Here is a 24,070-nt window from a genome sequence, read left to right on the forward strand (position 1 = left end):
AAACTTAACCACACAGGTTTGCACTGTACCTTTTTCTCGGGACTGCCAGGAAGCAGAGCACTCCTTTCTGCCTCCTTCCATTCAGCAGCCTCGAGCAGACTGCCTGTTCTCCTTTTAAACCCCGCACCTGGGCCTAATTTCCAATAACGCCCAGGTGCGGATGATAATTAATAATAAAACAATTAAACAATTAAACAAAACAATAAAGCAACACAAATCAAAACAGTGCATTTCTATAGCAGGGAGGTTTTAACCCCCTCCCTGCTGTTTCTCATAACCCGCTACTTTACAATATATATATATATATATATATATATATATATATATATATATATATATATATATATATATATGCAGTATACAAATTGCAAAAGCATTATTGGAAATTAAACTACCTTTTAATGGGCTAGCAGATCCAATAAGCCTGCTATACTTTTTACTTACTTACTTTAATAAGGTTTAACAGTCTTCATAAATCCCTCATTGCCAAGTGAGAATTGTTTTATAAATCCTAGTTACAATTATTGACAAAACAAAAGGTTTTTAATCAGAGTGAAGTTTCCAATCCTCAATGTCTCCATTGAGCAATGCTACCATCAGCAAATAGTTTTGTTTGGCGACTCCTCCCGCTAGTCTTAATATTGGAATAAATTGAGAAACTAAACAAGTCAATTATATTATAACTCATAAAACTTAATTAGACGCAGACTTCTTGTTTTGTTTTTGACTTGACTAACACCTCTCAGCTTTCACATTTTTAATCAGCATTTTTATTAGGTAGTGGATTTTTATGATTTCCTTTTAACCCACTGACATTAAGATGCAAATTCTGGAAGAAACATTTTTGCATAATTCGCCCATTACAAAGAATTTGAATATTGCACCCAAAGCAAGATTTACAGACTTGATTTATTTTGTAGTCTATTCAGTATGAAATTCTCAACCAAAAACGTGCAGGTTTTCAAATGCGCAGCTGGGTGTAAACATTACAAAATTTAGACTATCTGAGTGACAATGAATAAACATTTTATAGATATCGGTACATGATACATTTATGAATACAAAATAAGCCTTATCAAATTGCTGATAAAATATAACCACTGCACCATAAACAAAGAAGCTGCATCTATCACTCATGTTCTGTAATATAACACTTAAGTTAAAACTTAAATAATTAGTATATTAAACTATGCAGTAACTGCTTGAGTTTTGTCTCAAGATGTCCTAAAAAAAGGATGATGCTATATAAAAATAGTATAAATAAAACCAACTGTGCTATGAAACAATGACACAAAGAATTATAAGTCAAACAAAGCAGAATAGCGTCTAAAATACCACTCTGATTTTTAATGCAACAGGCACTACTCTGTTGTTTTTATTGTGTAGATTAATTACCATGATCTATTCCAGAAAAAATATGAGAGTGTATTTCAGGCACAAACAAGTCCTCAGAAGATAAGAACATAAGAAAGTTTACAAACGAGAGGAGGCCATTCAGCCCATGTTGCTCGTTTGGTTGTTAGTAGCTTATTGATCCCAGAATCTCATCAAGCAGCTTCTTGAAGGATCACAGGGTGTCAGCTTCAACAGCATTTACTGAGGAGTAGATTCCAGACCCTCACAATTCTCTGTGTAAAAAAGTGCCTCCTATTTTCTGTTCTGAATGCCCCTTTATCTATTCTCCATTTGTGACCCCTGGTCCTTGTTTCTTTTTTCAGGTCGAAAAAGTCCCCTGGGTCAACACTGTCAATACCTTTTAGAATTTTGAATGGTTGAATCAGATCACCGCGTAGTGTTCTTTGTTCAAGACTGAATAGATTAAATTCTTTTAGGCTGTCTGCATACAACATGCCTTTAAACCCAGGATAATTCTGGTCGCTCTTCTTTGCACTCTTTCTAGAGCAGCAATATCATTTTTGTAAAAAGGTGATCAGAACTGAACACAATATTCTAGATGAGGTCTTACTAATGCATTGTAAAGTTTTAACATTACTTCCCTTGATTTAAATTCAACACTTTTCACTATATATCCGAGCATTTTGTTGGCCTTTTTTTTTATAGCTTCCCCACATTGGGAAGTCTAAATGAAGACATTTCTGAGTCAACATAAACTCCTAGGTCTTTTTCAAGATATAAGCACAGGACAGTGTAACAAATATAGTTCAATCCAATAGACATGACACAACAATGTTCTGTAAAGTCTCTTGTACCTACTAATCCCTAATGTTTATTTTAGTCAGTTACTCATCTTCTAACCACGGGAGCGCCACAGCCAATGAGACGCTCCCTTCAGAGTCCCCAGCGAAGACCAGCAAATTGGCACAGCCAAGACACGAACCTGCACTGTATGACTCACCCGGTGCACCATGCGGCTGTGCTCATACCAGGTGAGCCACTTCGTATATACAATTTTAGCATGACAATTGTGAATAAAATACCCCCATCAAACATAGCTGTGCATGTTTCTTAATGTTTTCCTGACTTCAAGCAGAGTCACAGTGGTCATGTGCAAATTGACCCCTTAGCGATTAGGTGGCGTGCAACTTTTAATTGTTTGGGATGTTTAAATAAATAATTTGACGGTGAGGCCTACCAGGGCTTTGGTAAATGTTAATGTTAAGCAACTTGCCTGTGCAGTAATTATACAATGTCATCATTTTATACTGCACTTAGTCTGTAGCCTACAGCACATAAAGAAATCTGGTATTTATTGTGTATCATATGCACAAAGAAGTTAGCCTAATTTACAAATACAGAAATATAGGAGCTATCTAATTCTTTGTATTTGCATAAGTCTAATACCAGAATGACTAGGTCTTCACATTTTTCACTCCATCCAGTTAAAATCTGAATCTTGTTGCGAGTCTTTATAGAAGGAACAACGTGTCTTTGTGATACGAAGTGTCATCAATTTTCTTCATGTACAGACCGAATCATAAAACAAAAGTTATGTAAATGCATATGTAAATACAATTTCATATAGGTTCTAGCATACTGGTATATAAAGCGGAAGAGCCGCCTCTCAAATTGAATCATGTATTGTGTATATATATATATATATATATATATATATATATATATATATATATATATATATATATATAGCTGTTTTGAAAAAGAGGTATAGAGTGTGTGTACTAGATGGAGAACTTAGAAAAAGTAAAAAAATATCAGACAGTGAAAGAATGGGTGCATTAAATTATAGTTGAAAGTTTTAGTGATTGGCACTTAAAATTATACCATCAGTATGTACCGATAACCTTTAAAATGAAAGAAAAACATTGTTGGACTGTGGAGATAGTGTTGGACTGTGGAGGTTTGTACCATATCAAACTGCAGCAATTAATAACATTTAGGAGTACATTTGAACAATTAAGTAGCACACTCCAGAATTCGTTCGGTTTTGTGCATGCCCACCTGATCGCTAAGAGTTCCATTTGCACGTGACCACCATGGCTGTGCTTGAGGTCAGGCAAACATGACGTCACAGGAAGAAACACTGCACAGCCATGCTTGATGGGGATATTTTATTTTACATTTTCTGAGGAGAGATGCTTAAAATGATTGTTGTGTTAAAATTGCATATACGAGCCTAATGAAATTATTCAAAGTAATGGGAATATTAAACAAATGAAGGTAAGATCTGATTTGTTAAACTTCCACACCTAGAAATATTCGCTTAAATGTACTTTTACTCATTTGCTAGCAAGAGGGTTGAAAGATATGTTCAAGAAGATTAGAAATGAAAAGTGCATTTACGCTCACACTGCACTCAAGGAATGTGTTTTGAGTGCTGTCATGCCACAAAGGTGGAGGAGACCGAAGTTGTTTTACTCAAAGTTATTTATGAGGAAAAAACACCATCTGCAATTCTAAAACATACAAGAAACAGCTCAATACTACTTAAAAACCCCTTACATTAAATGTTTGAGTTGTTTATTTTTGACAATCTAGCCCACAGTTTTATAGTAAAACTGGGTCTAAAAAGTGACAGATTTTAATGCCGTCCTAAAATGAATGAAGTTGATTTTTTGAGGACCTCATTTCTCTCTATATTTATTAATAATGATACTACATAGATCAATAGATCACTCTTGGGGGGAAAAACACCAGCAGGACACAGAGTTAAGAAATTATTTGTGCCTGTATTGTGCAACTGAGAAAGACAAGAAAAGAAAATACTTAGATATGAATGCCAACAGGAAGAAAGACGTTCAATAAAAATAACAAGGACAAACATCAATGTAGCAGTTTTGCCAGGTAGCAATACTTACAACTTAAACAAAACACGACAGCCAACTCATATGTCACTTTTATGTCTGCGTCAAGACTAAAGAAAAGTAATTATTGGAGGAAATTTGCAAAGCCTTTTACTCCAAAGTGTCATCAGCGAAAAGAGAAAAACACCTGTTAATTGTACAACTATCGAGGGGTCCCCGAGTGGCTCACCTGGTAAAAGTATGCTCATGTGGGGGGCAGAGTCAGTCATTAGAGTAGTCATACCAGTGTGAATTAGCCAATCTTTGCTGGGGATTCCACAGGGATTGTTGCATTGGCTCGGCTTGGTGGCATTGTATTGTATTTTAATTTGCATTGGATACTGAATTTTCTTTTTTCAGATTTTTTTTTTCTTTGCATTGGTAAAAAGAAAATATAGAAATATTAAAACAAAACCTGACTACTTTCTGACAAAATCCATGACTCATTCTCAACGTGCCTAGGCTTTTCTCTGTTTAAGCAAGTGCAAAGGCAAGCCTAAGAGGAATAAAACATGTATAGTTTTAACTACTTCTTACAATTACTTGGGTCTGCTCCCTGGACCCACACAGAAAAAAAAGATTTGGTGCCATGGGTTACCATGGGACAGGCTAGTTTATGCTCACTGGGAGGAGGTAATGATATTTAAAGAAGGGGTACTGCTCAGTTTCATACACTAAAAATTGTGGTAGATAAAAACATTGTTAATCCTGTACTTGAAAATTAGATGATAACCATTGAATTAACAGAACTAAAAAGTTTGTTAATTTTGCTTTCTGAATTACAAATTTCATTTTACATAAGAAGTTATTAAGGACAAGAGTTTCTCAGCCATTCTGGAAATGGACTGCTGTGCAGAGGGCTGGAGGCTCATGCACTTACTAAAAGCTTGGTCCACAATTAACCAACATCTTAGAAAAAAAAGTTAGATTTTTAATTTTTTTGGGTGAGAGATAATCAAGATACCAAGCCCATTTTATTGTATCCATTGGGTGTTGTACAGGGAGCAGGTGCAGGAGCTTCTCCCTAGTTAATCAAGCAATCTATCAATTAACCTCCCTATTTAACACTTATTCTCTGTCTGTTTTTTGTTTTCCACCTTCCTCCCCTCCTACTCCAAAACACATTGCCACCTTTGCAACGGTCTCCCTCTGGGGGCAAGTGACAATCATTTCCCAACCTTAGGCCCACCCGAGCTTTTTCCCCAGAGGGGACCCCTGGCCAAATCTATCTTATCAATCTCTCTATCATTCCAGGTTCCCCCTGGGGGAAGCATATGCTCCCCTTCTTTGGAGGCCGATCAGTTCGGTCTCACCTCTGAGAGGGCGGCATCTCCCTGAGCCAGGGGACAACCCTGCACTCTTCTCAAATCTCCATTTTCTGTCAATTGTTCCCCCTGGGGCCAGCATACATGCTCTCCCTGAGCCAGGGGGAAACCCTGTATTCCTTACTAACAACTTGCTTTCATCTATGCCAGTGTTCTCTCTGTCCCCTTTGCATGTTCATTTCATTTTCTCTTTCAGAATTCCTGTCGCCCCATGTGGCTCTGTCTCGAAGGTCAGCCGTGCCGATCTCCCGAAGCGTAGGTATTCCTTGTTAGTCGGGACAACTTCTAGTCTTCTCAAATATATCCTCTATCCTTTCCCCTTGGAGGCAGTAATGCTTGCTTCCCAGCCTTGGAAGCCAATCAGTTCAGTTTCACCTCTGTGAGGTCAGCTCTCCACGAGCCAAGGGGAAAGCATGTAATCTCCCTAAAGTCACAAGCACATAATTCCTACTGCTCCTGTTCCGTGAATTCCATATTATTTTATATCCATAATGGAAGCAACAAAATCATTAAATCTGTCTTCCAGCAGCTTTTAGCCTGTTCGATTGGTTTGGAGGCATTTTTATTTAATATGCATTCTGACTGTCCAATGACAAATCGTCCATAAAAGTAATACATTAAATTATTTAGTAAGCAGAAGCAACATGCCCAGGTGGTGCAAATTCGAAGTACCTACTCTCAGGGAATAAGGGTAGCCAGTGGGGATCTGGACAATGTCAGCACATAGCAGCTGTTACTCACAAGTGGCTTTACCTTTTTCTTCTATACTGTTGTTAAATGTACAGATTAAAGAACAATCACATGCTTCAAGAAAAAAGATATATATATATTATGAGTCATATTATTCACAAATCAAATGCCAACAGCTAAGGTTACAAAACTTAATTCATAACTATAACACATATTGTAAGATATGTAGAATAATTAAAAGAAGTAGTAGAATTATTTGACATATTTCATATGAAGACGGTTATAAAGCCTTCTAGTTTAAAAGTTTGTCAATAGAGTTTACTGGTGTAGTAATGCTACTGAACTAGCAAGAAACAATTACAGGTGTATGCAGGACCTCTTAAATGAACATCATCCTGACTTATTTGTTTTGTGCTTTGTCACATGTTTTTATTTCTTTTTAGAGAAACTGGAATGCTTTGAAAATACAATACGGCCCCAATGTAGCTGTTAAAGTTTTTTGTTTAATAAAAAAAAAATAATAATAAATAGGAGGTTCCAATTTTCAAGGAAAGAAACATACTTTTCTTCTTCTTATTATTATTATTTCAGCTTTTCATGCTGCTATGGTTACGAGGTTGGCCTATATTCAAAACGAGGAAACAGAAATGCAATTGAAAGAGTGGCCAGTCACCGCTGAGGCAGGTCAGCGCTGCCAGAGGTTGTGGTTGGAAGCTGTTAATGAGTATTGCAAACCCCTTAAACATAATAAGCTGTGCTTCACCTCCAGGTAATTTCTTTCACATGTCTCTTTCAGTCTTGTAAAAGCCAGAGGTACTTTAACATGAGTGACAACCTATACACACAGGTAATAGAACTGTACATTACAAGAGGGGAGCACTGGAACACTTTTTCAAAATAAATCTACGGAATCTTTCAGTGTAACAGAAATTGCAGCCACAAAACAACATCGAGCAATTTGCAAATTGAGGAGAATATGATTTTCTTATGTTTATGTGGGATTTTCATTATAAGATTTCATTATAACTTTTTTTTTTTTTTTAATATTGAAAAGTCCAACACGCACAATTAATTTTGCTTTTATTTATGTCTCTAAACAAATATTCCAGGATTATTTAGGTTTGGAAATGTGCATTCAATAGTTTCGTACAGTAGTCAAAAAATATCAACAGACAATACCTTTCCATTACTTCGTTTACATGGGGAATGCTTTAGTGCACATGAGAATCTCCAACAGAATTCACACTTTCCACACATTTACATGAAGACGGAAGAATTTTAAATGACAATTACTTAGGGTGTAACCTCACATTTAAACACACAGGTGAAAGAGCCACTGTTTGATGCTTTCTTCTTGTTCTATTTGCAGGTATTCCAAAAACTCAGAGATCAGAAAAATCAAGTATTCACAAAAAGTATACATGGTAAATGAACCCAATGCTCTAATATTAATTTGGAATAGTTGGGGAATATTGAATATGCACTATTTGGAATACTGATATTACAAATACTGTTCACATTTCTGAATATGCCATTTACATGAGTGTAATGAACAATGTAATATCTGTGAGAAAGTAAAAATTTGAGTGATAGCTCTAAAATTCAAACACGTCTATCATAATGCACCTCACAAGAGACATATATGCCAGGAATAGAACAGGAAAAAGACAGGAACACTGGCAACAAGCATTATGGTAATGTGAATTGTGAGCAGTAGGTCACAATAAATAATAATATTTTATTTCACACATATAAAACAATTCAGCTTTGTTGCTTGTTTCTCATTTTGCAAGACAAGGCCTTTGTAAGTGGCCAGACAATGGCTGAGAAAATAACAGACACTTGAGACTAGTGTCAGCCAGAGATTGGAAAAAGTCACAGAGCAGTTCTTAATGTATTGCTTCAGATGCAGAGGAAATACCTGAATACTTTAACTGCACTTTGCGGCAAAAACATACAACAAAATAACCTTAAACGCCTTATAATGATGTTTTTATAGTTGTAGTAGTTTGACTCCAAAATTAAACATGTTAATGAATAAATAAGCACCTGTAAATGACCCTCATAAATTACTTGTTAATAAGGCAGTTGTGGGGAGCTTCAGAAATAAACACATTTCCGCAGTTTTCCTGTTAGAGAGAGTGTGGGAGCTGGGTGAAGAGAAACAAGAACCCCTTTGTACCTGTAAAATGTAATAAATAAAAACACATTTTCATCAAGGGGTTTGGAAAGTACCATAATGGCTGTTTTTCTTTGCCACCTTATAAAATGTTATATACACGTGACAAGGGAGAACCAGAAAGTTACAGAAAAAGTCCAATGGAGCATGATGTGTTTTACTGAACCATTTATTTTGACTTCCAATTGGCTATGCTAAGAGAGCTTTTATTGTGTACATATAACACAATTTCATGGCAGTAACTGGCAAGTTAATACATCTATTGGCAAGATCCTTTTCATGTAGCACAATTTACTGTGTCTATGTATTTCACACACACTGATGATATATGCAGAAGCTAAGCCAAGCATACCAGCACTGCAATGAAAATGTTAACAAGAGCACACGTTTAGCCATTTAACAAGTTGAATTTGCATTAAGACTGGTTTAATCCCAGAGGAGTCCTTTAGAAATCATTGCCTAAAGCAAATTTTGCAATCTGGGAACTCTGAGATAGAAGGCAGAGCCACCTGCACTGCATGACAGTATAATATGCTCGACCCTCCCTGACAGGACATTAGTCACCAGAACAAAGTATTGACCAGATCAGTTTAAATAAGTGGCAGAGTAACAGAAAGAAAATCTGCAACAACTTTGCACCAGAGTCTGGTTCTAAACATTCCTTCACTAGGGGATATAATCAAACATGCTGACTGTTTAGCGTTCCTCTGCACACCTGCAAAGCAATAGCACCAGAGCAAAACGAATTTTAGTGGGAAACATATTTGTTTCTCATAAATTCAATGGAGCATCTGTATGTTATTGAAAATGCATTTGAACTGAGTACAATAAAGAGCGCAAGCAAACACATTTGTACGCCATTGCATTTAAATATCCTGCAAATTGCGGTTGTATTTGTGATTAATAGATAATTTTACAAAACTCCACAAAGTTCGGCATGTACATGTGTTATGTAACAAAAGGGCTGGCTGTCTCAGTCCGTTTGAGAGGAATGTTGTTCACATCACAAAAAACATCATCCCAATTAGTATAAATGGTTGTCAGTCTGTCAGAGAGGCCAACAATATTACGTTCACGGAACCTGAACTGCTTTCTCAGGGGGATTCCTCACAGGGTGGCCCCCAAAGCAGTTTTGAGGCACATTGCTGGGGCAGATTTGAGACGCTTGCTTTGCTTCTGTTTGTGCTGTCCTGGCTGTGTGGATAAGTAAAGGACTTCAGGTTTCCCAGTGCCAGTGATCTCATACTTTCATCACTTCTATAACAAACACACTTTTGCAACAAAAGTAGTTGTGTTCTACTGTAGTCGAAAAACTGATACCAATACTAGGGTTATGTACCAATAACCGTTTATGAGAACCGTTGTTTTTTTCTGTGCAATGTTAGCAGAACAACAATTTAACAAGGGAAAAAAACATTGCTGTCATAGCAGTCAAGTAACTGTTTGGCTTCAAGAACAACATGAAAGTCAGTTTCAAGGATGTTTCCCAACATTCAAAATAAACTGAAACATAGCAAGGTTTGCTATCTGATGAAGAAAATGCACAAAAGGTTAAATTATGGAAGAATATAATAAACTGACACCAAAGTCATATTTTCATCTTAAGTTGAAAATGCTTTGTGAGATACTTTAATATGTCTAGATAGAATTATTGTACTGTGCAGACCAATGCAATGGCAAGCATTGTTGTCATAAAATACAAGAGTGTGGACTTAACAACCACCATTGTATACTTTTAAAAAGAGGGCTGGCAGAGCTTTGGGTGTGGTTTAAAAACTATAATACAGCCTCTTCAAGCTGAGGGCTAAATGTTAAGGCACACAAGCACACTGCATACCAAGGTACAATGGTCAGGCTCATGGTTAGAAGGCAGAAGTCACAAATTCAAGATAGAAAGCTCAAGGCAGTGCGTTTGCCTCCACTCCCAAATGGGCCCACCAAAACTATAATTTGTAGCTGTTTAAAAGCATACTTGCAGTCTGCCTCTGTATCTAAAAATGGCATCAAAGGCATCTGCCTCTTCCTTCCGTGAATCCTAAAGCTAGGCCCTGCAGCTCTTTTACTCATGAATGGACAAAAGATTTTTAGAAACAGGATACTGGTAATTCATATTTTTCGGAAGTATCATTAACATTAAAATGACTTTCATTTGTTTTTTGTTTGTTAGCATTTTTATTTTTTGTTGTTTCAGCCACATTGCATTTCAAGAACTGCATTTTTACTGAGAAATAAAAGTGAATAATATGCAGCGTAAAATCTATATTAACCCAGATATGCCTGAATTGTAATTCCAAGTGACCTATGCTATGCTAAGCAGCTGAGCCATAACCAGATATGCATGAATGTAGGTAGGAAGCCATCTGTATATCAGTTAAATAGATACGTTTCATATGCACAGAACAGTATATAAATATTTAAACTTAGCAAATTCAGTTGATAGGACGTGCTTGATTTTTGTCTGCCTTTCTCCTGCCTTAACAACATCAGATATTTAATGCAAAGTATGTAAAGTGATGTGGTCTTGAAATCTAAATGCTATCTAGTGCATTTTTTTTTTTTAATTTAGTCGTTGCCAATCAGTTTTTATTATTTTCTCCCCAATTTGAAATGCCCAATTATTTTTAGGCTCAGCTCACTGCTGCCACCCCTGCGCTGACTCAGGAGGGGCGAAGATGAACACACGCTGTCCTCCGAAGCGTGTGCCATCAGCCGCCCGCTTCTTTACACTCTGCAGACTCACCGTGCAGCCGCCTCAGAGCTACAGCGTCGGAGGACAACGCAGCTCTGGGCAGCTTACAGGCAAGCCTGCAGGCGCCCGGCCAGACTACAGGGGTCGCTGGTGCGCGGTGAGCCGAGGACACCCTGGCCAACCTAACCCTCCCTCCCCACGGACGATGCTTGGCCAATTGAGCGCCGCCCCCTGGGAGCTCCCGTCCACGTTCGGCTGTGGAATAGCCTGGACTCGAACCGGCGACGTCCAGGCTATAGAGCACATCCTGCACTCTAGCGAGTGCTTTTACTGGATGCGCCACTCGGGAGACCCCTCTAGTGCATTTTTAAACGTAAGCTAGCAGCAAGTTACATTTTATATATATGCTGTATATATACACACACATATACATATACAGAATGAATGGGTGAATTATGCTGCAATGCTAAGCAGATGCAGAGCTTGATTTTAAGTAATTCTTCGAATTCAGCTGTTTAATTTAGGTAAAACATCTTTCTCCATACATTGTATTTGTTATAAAAAAGAATATTCCATGAATGTTCTTGGAGTTCTGTGGTAATGTCACTCAGAATAGCCGTAAGCAACTCGTGGAATAACAGAAATACTAGCTGAACATTCCCTGTCTATCCTATGTAATATAATGTATATTTTTCTATAATTCACATGTTGAAATACTTCCATTAAATTAATTATTTTTAATGGGTTTTTTTTTTACCTAAAGAAATTACATCACAATTATGAATTATTCAATACAGGGTAATACAGTACAATTCAAACCCTCAAAAGCCCTCAAACAAACAAACCAAAAAAAATCACTTGAGACAGTCTTTCAGACATCATGTTAAGGGTCTTCAGGTAAGCTTATTATCTAGCTCAAATTCTTAGGAAGAAAATAATGTTTGAATTGGTTAGTAATGAGGACAAATACCTTGCACATGTTAAGTTTACAAGCTGGCTTACCTGTCACTTTGAACACATAACCTGGCATGCCTCAAGGTAAATTTTTCCCTAAATTGTATTTAGCAAGCTATACAAGCATGCAAAATTCCAAGTTTAAAAAGGTCTGTTCCTTCATTTGTACTGTGAAATGTAACATGATTTATTTCAAATAATAAACCTCTCTCTCTAATCCAGAACAGACATGTTCCTTTCTGCTGAAACTGTCTGAATGCAGAGCATTCTTAAAGACCACTAATAACACACTTATGTTGATAAGAGATGGAATTGATTAGTTGCTATCTATGTGGTCCTTTCACATAATTATTAATGCCATTTTGTTTGCACATTTACTTCCTAAATATTCAGATGTGCTGTGACCGCACTCTATCAGTTAAGGATGTCTGTTGGTGACAACATTGTAAAACGCTACAGAACAATGCCACTAGCAAAAATGCATTCCTTTTGCATAAGCTAACTTAAATAGTTTCATATATATATATATTAAAAAATGAACTTTTTCATTTACACCGAACAACCCACAAGAACATGTTTTTCTGATTTAATACCTCACATAAAGAAGCACTAACTCAACTGGGTGCCTTGCACATCCACATTTGATTGCTGTATAATAATATTGTTAGATTCAGCAGCTATCTGAATAGAACTACTGTATTTAATGGAGTTCAATGACCTGTTGCAGTCCCATGGTACTACTTTTCAATAGCGTTTGAACCAATACATATTTTCAATGGGTCATACTTGTCACTGACACAGGAGGACGGAAAAGTCCAAATGTCAGTCAAAGTCCTGACACAGCAGCATGTGTTTTGACCCCTACTGGTGGTTCATCATGTTATAAGGCTTTTTCAAGAGTTAGGATTAGTTCCTAAACAATTGTAGGATAAAAAGGTAAATCCCTTCTCAATAGTAAAGGAAAATGCACCTTTTTTCTGCTGCCCTCTACCTTTCCACTCACCTTTAAAATACCAAGTTAATGAAGCACAGTCATTCTGAGATCTGAAATTATTATTCCTCCCATTGCCTTTTCTACTGAATGACTAATAATTGCATTAAAAACAAATACATTGATAAATAATTGCCTATTTAACATAGTATTTCCCACTCATCAAAGGGGTTTCAGTATTTAACTATAAACATCATCAACTTGTGTAAATTGTTTGGAAAAAAAAAACACAATCTGGCAAAAAAAAAAAGGGATTTAGTAAAAATGTGCATCGGGTGCAAAGAGTATTATATTCAGTACTATGTAGAGCTCCCTGTGAGCTTTACACACATCACTCTAGCTGCAAACTCTGCTACCTGCTTGACATTTCTAGCAATTTCTCTGGTCAGCCACCAAATATACTTTCAAGTTTTCTATGGGAACGTCACATTGCTATGGACTCAACCAACACTAATGCTTGAACAGAAAAAAACAACCACCTGGTGTGTCAAAGAAAATCATGGTAAACCAGGTCTTCATATAGTATGATTGAAATGGGTATTACAAAATGTATTTACTATTCCATTATTCTGCAAACATCTTGTACATAAATATATTTTAGAAAATGGCTTGACAAATAAATAAATAAATAAATAAATACATATATACATACATACATACATAAATAAATAAATAAATACATACATACATACATAAATAAATAATAAAGTCTTTAGGTAAATGGGATTTTATACAAAGCACAACATTCTGTTTTTTTTTTACAACTCATGAATACATTTAAATGTAGATTTACAGTGTTTCCCAGATTGTTCTGTGGGAACAAGGAATCAAGCAAGGACCATGACCACACTATGAATATCCAACACACCCTACCCCACACCCACTACCTGCTGTTAAAAATACACCATACATTAAGTTTCAGGCCAGATGTAAAGCTGCCCAGAGGTCCCTCAGATGTTTGTGCTCATGGGTCACGTGGGGGCACTAGAAAGAAGATGGGAAATTATCAAGGAATTTCAGAGGTCAGCTCTGCACAAAAATTGTGATAATTGCACACATGTCAAGAGAAAACAAAGACAGGTTTTGCTCAGAAGTCTGGCAATCAAGTCTATGGAAATCCAGGAGAGATGCTGGTGTTTACCTAAAGGATCAGAACCCAGAATACATTATCAATATTCTTCAAATACAGTAAAAAATAAAATGTTTATAAGTGAATCAAATTCCAATAGCTGTGTACAAAGTTATCCATTTTTATACGTTTGCCTTGAATTTTCAACAGAACTCAGTTACAGACTATAAAGTTTTTACATTATTTGTTTTCTTGAAATACGTCTATAAGATGTTAGATGTTAGGTCATCTAGTGTATTTCTGTCTATATAACTGTACATAACACCAAAAAGTGTCCTGTTTTAATGATTTAGATATATAAATTGATTTGAGCCCTCTGTCTTAAATATTCAAATGAAAAGATCATTGTATTTTAAATGGGTTATTTAAGTAAGAATGTTTAGGTAGTTAAAGAAATGTAAATAAATATATTGTTCTCTGATGGTATCATTTGAGGTTTTTAACCATTTTATCCAGCTACTCCTCTAGGACATGTTTGAGAATGTCTTATCCTGGTACACAATAAATACATAAATAAATACATTGTAGGCTAAACCCAATTGTTTATTTTGACATGCCTTCTTTCTCTCTTCCTTTCCCACTATCTACATTGCAAATCTTAAGGACGTTATTATGATTCCTGTACTTGGCATATCTGAGGCCCATTTGGAACACCAACACCATCAATCACAAAGCATAGGGCCGACCAGCTGGATGAACCTTGGTTGTCATGCAGGGTTATTTGTCATCTGGGCATGTCTGCTTGGCATATGACACTTGTTCAGTCCCAGAACAATTTTCTCTCTCCCCCAAAATATTCCATTTGATTCAGGAAACACGTGATTAATAAAAGGACAAGGGTTTAAAGATGGAGGTCAAGGCCAAGAGTCTTAACCAAACAAGACTGCTTACTCATGTTTGCCTCAGCATTCAAAAATGTACTTGAAGAACTGAAGAGAAACGAATGACTGTTCTTGGGCTGCATCAGCTTGCATTCGCTGACAGTGCTTTTAACCTGACCGCTGACAATGATCCCTTTTGTTTTGCCTATCTGTGCCAATTGTAGTAAAAATCAAACCTACAGGTTTTATAAAAGTTTTAAAAGACATTTAATCTATTAGCCTGTAATGATTAGAACCATTAAAAGCTCTCCAATCCAGTTGCTATTGACACATCTAGTAACAAAGTATTTCTGTATGTTAAAGAACAAAATATAATATAATCATTCTTAAGGGTTTATGAGTCAATAAAGGCTCCTGCACGCTCATTAAATAGGAACCTGGTCAAAAACTACTGATTACTTTTGTTTTTGCTCATTTTCTTCAAGTTTGGTTGAATTTAAAATCAGCTGACCTTTTTATGAGCTTAAATCTCAATTCTATTTTTGTTCTGTCTGCAAACATTACAGCCAATATGAAGCCAGCAGAATATTCAATGGCTGTGATTATGAGAACAGAAAATCTGCAAATGTGGGTATGAAACCAGTTTACTAGAGTAGTTTTGAATTACTATTCTATGAAGTCTTTGATAATAGTTACTTTCACCTATTTATTAACTCATAAAGATCTGGTAGTGACACAAATTGGAGGTGAAATGCACAAGAATATAAATTAAATGAAACCTTGGGGTTATTTTGAAAAGAAACCCTTTAAACACATCCCTTATTTTGTTTGACCTTGTTACAGATGTTCACCTTATTTACAGATGTTTGCGTTCTTTATTGTTTTTCTCATCTGTATATTCTTTTTTTCCAGTATTTTGTTTAACAGGTTTTTTAAGAACAAAACTGACTGGGAGAGAAGACTGGAGTACCCTCCTCCTGGATCTATCAGAATCCAGTTGTGGTGTCATGTTTTTTTGTGAGGTATTGGGGTCAGCGCGTAGTACACCTCACAAGCTTTCTTGGCAAATTGCAGATGGTTTGTTTTATGAAATATGTATATAAGTAAGGTATAAACCATGAAGGCTGTGCGGTTCTCATGAAATATATGCACGCCTAGGTGGTGATTACAACCGAGATGAAGCCAGCAGCCTTTAACTGCCCAGGTGTTTGTATATTTCATGGCAGCCACATGGCCCAAAGTACCACTTATAAAACTTCTATTTCAAAGCAAATTGTCATTTGGGGAAAGAAAAATAATTTAAATTTAAAAAACAAGAAACTTTTATTGTGCATTTTATCTGCAGTGTTATATAGTTCCAAAGGGCATATTGTATTTAAGAATTTCACTTGTTAAAAATAAACTGCACATTTCCATTTATTGTGAAGTTCTGCATTGAAAGCGGTATCTCAAAAGTAGAGGGTGGAGCACAAGCTGATGATGTGGATGGTCTGGGCGGTGTTTCAAATGAAACTGAGGAAGGAAGTAGAGCAGCTGCGAAGTAGAGAAGATGGATTTCGAGGTGAGTTTGATGATAAAATTGAATTCCACTCTTTCCTGTATTGCAGTGTTGCAGTCTAGTAGCTTAGCAAACTGCTTTCAGATCGATTTCCAGTTACAGACATTATTTCCATTGTGCCAGGTTAAACTGAAGATCAAGCCAGACTTGCGTGAAAGTGCCTCAGATTCCCACAGGAACTTCAAAGCCAAGTGGGGGGTGGTGTTTGGTTTTTTCTTTACCAGCTTTTCTGAAAGTTTTCATGACTGAAGGGAAGACATTATTGCTGTGTGACGGGGTACTACCCCGTCTTTATGATCATGGTTGGGACTGGCAGGGAGGGGGTTAAAATTCCTCCCTGCAAGGAAAACATGTGAGAATGTGGCTGGAGCCCTAATTGACTAATCAGTAATTATTGAATAATTGGGCTCCAGCCACAGGGAATAAAAGCCAGGGGAGAGGCCCTGGCTGGGGAGAGAGTTGTAGAGAGAGTAGGAGAAGGAGAGTTCCAGAAGAGTGTTTTGTTTGTGCTGTGTCTTTGTAAGTTTTTGGTTCCAGTGAAGGCAACGCCCAGCCTGGAAACTTTATTTTGTAAGTTTTTGATTTGTGTTGGTATTTTGTGTTTGAAATCTTTTTGTTTGGCCCTTGTGCTGGTTTATTTTGTATTTTTGTTTATTAAAAATCTTTATTTTGAACTTTATACTGTCTCTGAGTCTCAAACCTCGGTCCATCCTGTCACATTTGGTGTCAGAAAACGGGATAGCGCCACCTGGAGCCTCAGAGCAGTAATTTTTTTTTTTTTTCTTCTTGAATTTTGGGAGTTTTTTTTTTTTTTGGAAAATGGGGAAGAGCAGACAGCGGCAAAGGCAGGAGAAGCAGCAGCCGAAGAAATGTAGGCTGCTGCAACAACAGCCACCCCAGCTGGAGGACCCAGCCAGTCTTTTCCCCTGGTGCTCCTGGTGTGGGAAGGAGGATCATCGGTGGAGGTCCTGTCCAGATGGGCTACCAGCTGACTGGTGTGGGTACTGTGAGGTGGATGGCCACAACTGGGCAGGATGCCCCCACAATCGGGACCAGGAGCAGCTGCAAACCCCGTCCTCGGCAGCCACCCCACCACTTCCTACATCACCGCCTTCACCACCATCCCAGGAAATATGGGACTGGTTGATGCACCCTGAGGCGGACCTCTTCCACGACCTCCCCATAGTTATCAACACGCTGTGGCGTCGAGATGGGGGGAGGTGGGAAAAGTGGGTGGAACAGCATCACCCGGCGTCCTTCGCAGAGCTGGCCTTGATGGTCGTTAATTACCTGGCGGTAGATATGGGAGATGCCCCAGTCATTCCAATAAAGAAGGTGGAGCTGTCGTCCCGAGAGCCAGAGAGGGGTGAGCTGTCGTCCCGAGAGCCAGAGAGGGGTGAGTTGTTGTCCCGAGAGCCAGAGAGGGGTGAGCCGCTGTCCCGAGAGCCAGAAGGGGAGGAGCCGCTGTCCCGAGAGCCAGAAGGGGAGGAGCCGCTGTCCCGAGAGCCAGAAGGGGAGGAGCCGGCGTCCCGAGAGCCAGAAGGGGAGGAGCCGGCGTCCCGAGAGCCAGAAGGGGAGGAGCTGCCGTCCCGAGAGCCAGAAGGGGAGGAGCTGCCGTCCCGAGAGCCAGAAGGGGAGCAGCTGCCGTCCCGAGAGCCAGAAGGGGAGCAGCTGCCGTCCCGAGAGCCAGAGAGGGGTGAGCCGTCGTCCCGAGAGCCAGAAGGGGAGGAGCCGCCGTCCCGAGAGCCAGAACGAGGGTCCGCTGCTGCTGCCGTCGCCTCCCGAGGGTCCGCTGCTGCTGCCGTCGCCTCCCGAGGGTCCGCTGCTGCTGCCGTCGCCTCCCGAGGGTCCGCTGCTGCTGCCGTCGCCTCCCGAGGGTCCGCTGCTGCTGCCGTCGCCTCCCGAGGGTCCGCTGCTGCTGCCGTCGCCTCCCGAGGGTCCGCTGCTGCTGCCGTCGCCTCCCGAGGGTCCGCTGCTGCTGCCGTCGCTTGGGGTCTTCGGGGATCCTGCTTCGCCTGGGGTCGCTACACTGTGGCCGGAGCCCCACGGAGGGGAGTTGCTGACCATGAAGAGGGGGAGGGAGGTCAGGAGACCAGCTCCCCCAGCTGCACTTTCGCGGCAAGATGGTGTGTGGCCGGAGCCCCGGAAGAGGGAGCTGCTGGCCACGAAGAATTGGGTTGTGCCGGACGTCCCACCATGGCCACCCCCATGGACACTGTGCTTCCCCCTCTTCCGGGACTGAGACTGAGGGGGGAGGTGGCCATTTAGGCCATGTTGTGCTAGGCACAAGGGGGGGGATATGTGACGGGGTACTGCCCCGTCTTTATGATCATGGTTGGGACTGGCAGGGAGGGGGTTAAAATTCCTCCCTGCCAGGAAAACATGTGAGAATGTGGCTGGAGCCCTAATTGACTAATCAGTAATTATTGAATAATTGGGCTCCAGCCACAGGGAATAAAAGCCAGGGGAGAGGCCCTGGCTGGGGAGAGAGTTGTAGAGAGAGTAGGAGAAGGAGAGTTCCAGAAGAGTGTTTTGTTTGTGCTGTGTCTTTGTAAGTTTTTGGTTCCAGTGAAGGCAACGCCCAGCCTGGAAACTTTATTTTGTAAGTTTTTGATTTGTGTTGGTATTTTGTGTTTGAAATCTTTTTGTTTGGCCCTTGTGCTGGTTTATTTTGTATTTTTGTTTATTAAAAATCTTTATTTTGAACTTTATACTGTCTCTGAGTCTCAAACCTCGGTCCATCCTGTCACATGCTGGTTTTAAACTCACTGTCAACAGAGGTGTTAAAACTTCTGCTGTTAAAAAATCTATTTATTCCAGCTCTCATTATTGAAAAAAAATGGAGACTTAGAGAGTTTCAACTTAAACTGGATGAGTTCCTTCAGTTTAACCTTGGCTCTGCCGATGACCCTCGCATTTTGTGGGATTCAGTTAAAGGATTCATCAAAGATAATTCTATTCTATTCGCCTCCAACCGTAATAAATCACGTGTCAGTGGGATCTCTGAACTCAAAACTAAACTAGTGTTTTTAGAACAAGCTCACCAAAGCTCCCCCTCGGAATTTACTGAGCTTGATCTTAATCTTATTAAGTAGGGACTTAATATGCTGCTTAGATAGCAGGCTGAGTTTCTTATCCACAGGGTGAGACAAACACATTACTTCAATGACAGCAGACCTTCCCATTTGCTCGCTTTGAGATTACGTAAAAACAGACGTTTTGCAGATATTTTAGCTGTTAAATCCATACAGGGAGATAGTTTTATGGCTCCTTCTCAAATAAACTTGGCATTCTGTTCCTTTTACACTGACCTTTATAGATCTGATATTCTCCATGACAAGGAAGCATGTACGCTTCCTCCAAAATCTCCAAATCCCACGCCTTTTACCTACTGAATCTGCAGCACTTGGGGCCTCCTCTCTCTTTGGCTGAAATAAAAGACACGCTTCAGTGTATGAGTAGGGGCAAATCTCCTGGCATTGACAACTGGGTCCGCTTGTGCTTAACATGATGCAAACTGCTGTAGATAAAGGCTCTTGTCACAGAGATGTCAACACCGCTGTTATCTCCCTCTTAATAAAAAAAGATAAAGATCCCACTCTCTGTATGAGTTATCGTCTCTTATCTCTGATTAATTATATTCTAAGGTTCTCTAACCTCGTCTCGAGACCTGCATGACTAAATTAATTCATCAGGACCAAACCGGGTTCATCAAGACCCATCTAGCATCCGATAATGTCCGCCGTTTACTTCATATTTTATACGCTGCTACAGATATTGATGCTCCCTGTGCTGTACTCTCACTGGATGCAGATAAGGTGTTTGATCGCTTGGAGTGGGATTATCTTTGGTCGGTTTTAGATTTTATGGGTTTGGGCTCAGAGTTTATTGACATGGTTAAAGTTCTGTACGCTAACCCCTTGGCGTCGGTGTTAACAGGAAATAAATGCTCTTCTCAATTCGCCTTTTCCAGGGGTCCTCGTCAGGGCTGTCCACTCTCGCCTTTGTTGTTTGCACTTTCATTGGAGCCTGTGGCTCAAATTGTCCGCCACTCGGCGCTCTCTGACCCTATCACTGTCAATACTACACAACATCACCTCTCGCTCTATGCACATGACATGTTATTATTTGTTGAAAATGTACCCCACTCACTTTTTCACCTATTAAACATTTTTCAATAATTTTAGTTTACTATCCGGATATAAAATTAATTGGTCTAAATCTGCTCTTATGTGCAATGTGTGCCTATGGGGTTCCCTGGGGTACTACATTGCCAGTACATCCATTACATGATATATTGGATACAGGGGGTAAAACAAAAGGGTTGGTTTCCTCATTGTATGTTTATCTTTTAAAAGCCTCATACAACCCTTTAGCAGCTTACACTATCTGGAATAATGACTTAACTTCCTTAAATATGGAGATTAGCTGGGAAACTATCTGGAATCATTTAGGCTCAGCTTCTAAGAACCCTAACCATCAGTTGATTAATTTTAATTTTCATAGGACATACTTAACCCCTCATAGACTCTTTCAAATGAAGCTTGCCCCTACCCCTATCTGCTTGCTTTGCCCCCAGGGCACCCTGGCACCTTTTTGCACATGTTTTAGGAGTGCCCGGTCGTAGCTTCATTGTGGGAGCAGGTATCATCTACTTTTTCTACTATATTTGGAAAGATAATCGTTTGCTCTGCTCTGGTTTTCTTATTGAACGATGATACATCCCTTGACTTAACACCACAACAGATATGCATTTGGTTAGCTGGCCTTACTGCAGCGAAAAAAGATGGTGGCTGTGTTGGCAGCCACCGCACTCTCTTCCCTGGCACCAATGTTTCTTGATATTATTGATCCATGGTGCCAGACAGAAGACAATCCAAGCCTGGGAAAGCATTTGTTAAATCTGAATTAATTTAGGTCCCTGAGGTCCTTGTCAGGGTTTGTGGGACGTAAGGGGGTAGTCGCCCGGGGGAGGGAAGGGAGGGAGGGACAGGATAAAATGGGGAGTTCATTTGTTCATGTTTTTGTTAGTACAAAAATACAATCCCCAATAAAAATATTTGATCACAAAAAAAAAAACTTCTTGCACTGGCATAAAATTCCCTCAGAATGCTGTTGAGTTTTTCTGAACTTATTTCCTTAAAATGAATGTCCATATTTTTTTCTTTAAGCCATTTTTTAATGCATTAACAGCCTGTGTTGTGTTTTTTAATCTTTGTTTTCTTGTATTTCATTTAGCTGTGCCTCATTTAATCTTATGTGTCTACTGTTGACAGTTGCTGTAGCACTTTATTTATTTAAATCTTTTTTCAGGTGGACTATTGTCTTCACTGGGAAAGAATTTGTGATGGAATTTATAATGTGGTGCCTATTGATTTATACAGTGTTAAGCGGCTCATTAGTATGCAAGCCATGCCTATATGCTATTTTTCCAGCATGGTCATGTGATGCTGTTTAACCAATCAGTGGTTGTTTTTTTTCCAAGCTGGAAGAAATATATATATTTAAAAAAAGATGAGATAGTCTATATCTATAAAATTAAGGGTTTAACCTACAACAATATATGAATGTTAAAGGTGATTAATCGATGATATCACTCTGTAGCACTTTGATAATTGTTTATATTGAATATGAGATATTTGTGAATCTGGGAATTTAATATATTGGATGTACGTGTGATATAATTGTAGAACTTACTTCAAGTAAGATGTAAAGTACTAATGATGTGATTCTGTTGTACTACATACTTTAATTGATGATCACTGAATACTTATTTGAGTAAACTCACTAAGACCGTGTATTTAATTACCAATGATTAACCATTGTTGTCAGGTGCGGGATGTATAAAATGTCTGAGATGCATCTGTTTAACATTTGCTCTGATGAAGACATGTTTTTGTCGAAACGCGTTCGCAAACAATCTTTTAATATGTTAATGTAAGAATGAAGTTTGTCTTATTAATTATCTGTTATGGATCTGGATTTTGTTGATGGGAGTTGCTGTCTTTTTTCCTTGCTACGTTTTCACTTCAGGTTTTTATTTTCCTTGGACAAGGCACCCCTACTTTGAAGGAAATTGAAAAACAATATTTTAGCACTGATGTATATATATATATATATATATATATATATATATATATATATATATATATATATATATATATATAAGCTGACTCTTTGACCTAATATATATATATATATATATATATATATATATATATATATATATATATATAAAATGTTTTAACCTGGCTTATTGTACATTTAACATGTTTTGGTAAGATGGCAGTAAAAGGAAAATAAAAGGCTTTTAAATTACAATTGTGTAAATATATACAGTAATTTTAATTGCATCAGAGTTGGTATGGCGTCAATGATTAGAAGAAAAAAAATCTGGTAAGCATCGGCAAACATGCAAGTGTGGTAATCCAAACTAGCCTGGCAGAGTCCCAAAAACCATCTCTGCATAATTAACATAAATTTATTAGCATCATTTTACAAATCATAGGCCATTGACCCTGTTGTATTAACCAGCTGGGGGCCAAAAATGCTAATTCAGTCCATGAGAACTGATAGGGGAACAAATGAATACAAAGTTATGAATGTGATGTCTTGAAGCTACACCAATGAACTCGTTTTTCACTTCTAAGTTCTCCTTGGTTAAAAGCTGCACAGTTCAGCCGTCTGCCTGCACTAGGCCCCAGACATATAAACGCTATTATTTATATAAGCAAAAAATGAAAGTCTGCAGTTGTCCATCTTGCCTCAGAACAAGTGCAGCATTCAGTTGGGAGTGTGTCTGTGAGCCAGGAATGGTCACGCTATCACTGGCCGCCTTTGCTGAAGAGGTCAGCAGCTAGGCTAGCCAACTCCAGCACCAGGATAAAGAGGCTCTAATTAGTGGAGTTGGAGGGCTTGGTCACATTCCAAATGGTCTCTGCTGCAATTATTGTTTATGAAGCAACTGCACTGCAATATATAACACATCATGTGCACCTCAGGAATAATCAAATACATATCTCTGACATGTAATACAATTGTATTGCAATATATTTGAGATGCTAGTATAGTTATATATATATGGCCCTGATATATAAATATGATAAAATTAGGGTTTTAATTTTTCAAGACGAGTGATTTATTATAGTGTACCCAAGTCCTAAATATCACATACATTATGTATTAAGGACATGGTTTCTGTTTACAATACAATTAAAATCTGAAGAATGTGAAAGCCAGAATGTTGTTGCTAATTATTAGAATAGTGAGTTTTCAGTTTATAAACTACATTTCTTGTTCATTATATATATATATATATATATATATATATATATATATATATATAGACAGGTAGAAACATAATCAATCAGAAAATACTGTGCATAACTGACATGCTAAATACCATAACCTCATAAGTCCCTGCATTGATTTAAAGGAGAAGTTGTATTAGAAATCATAAATTGAAATACTATATG

The 24,070-nt window shown here is 38.4% G+C and overlaps 1 long non-coding RNA gene across 2 annotated transcripts; it reads left to right on the forward strand.

Moving 5' to 3' along the window:
* Window positions 1-387: 387 nt before the first annotated feature.
* Window positions 388-17,274, forward strand: LOC131709545 (uncharacterized). Of its 2 annotated transcripts, none has more exons than XR_009311561.1 (2): window positions 388-2,387; window positions 6,866-17,274. It is a non-coding gene; the product is annotated as an uncharacterized LOC131709545 (long non-coding RNA). The 2 variants fall into 2 exon arrangements; XR_009311560.1 differs by lacking the exon at window positions 388-2,387 and adding an exon at window positions 3,139-5,839.
* Window positions 17,275-24,070: the final 6,796 nt, after the last annotated feature.

This window comes from Acipenser ruthenus, chromosome 3, assembly GCF_902713425.1.
Source record: "Acipenser ruthenus chromosome 3, fAciRut3.2 maternal haplotype, whole genome shotgun sequence".
In the NCBI taxonomy this organism is placed as follows: domain Eukaryota; kingdom Metazoa; phylum Chordata; class Actinopteri; order Acipenseriformes; family Acipenseridae; genus Acipenser; species Acipenser ruthenus.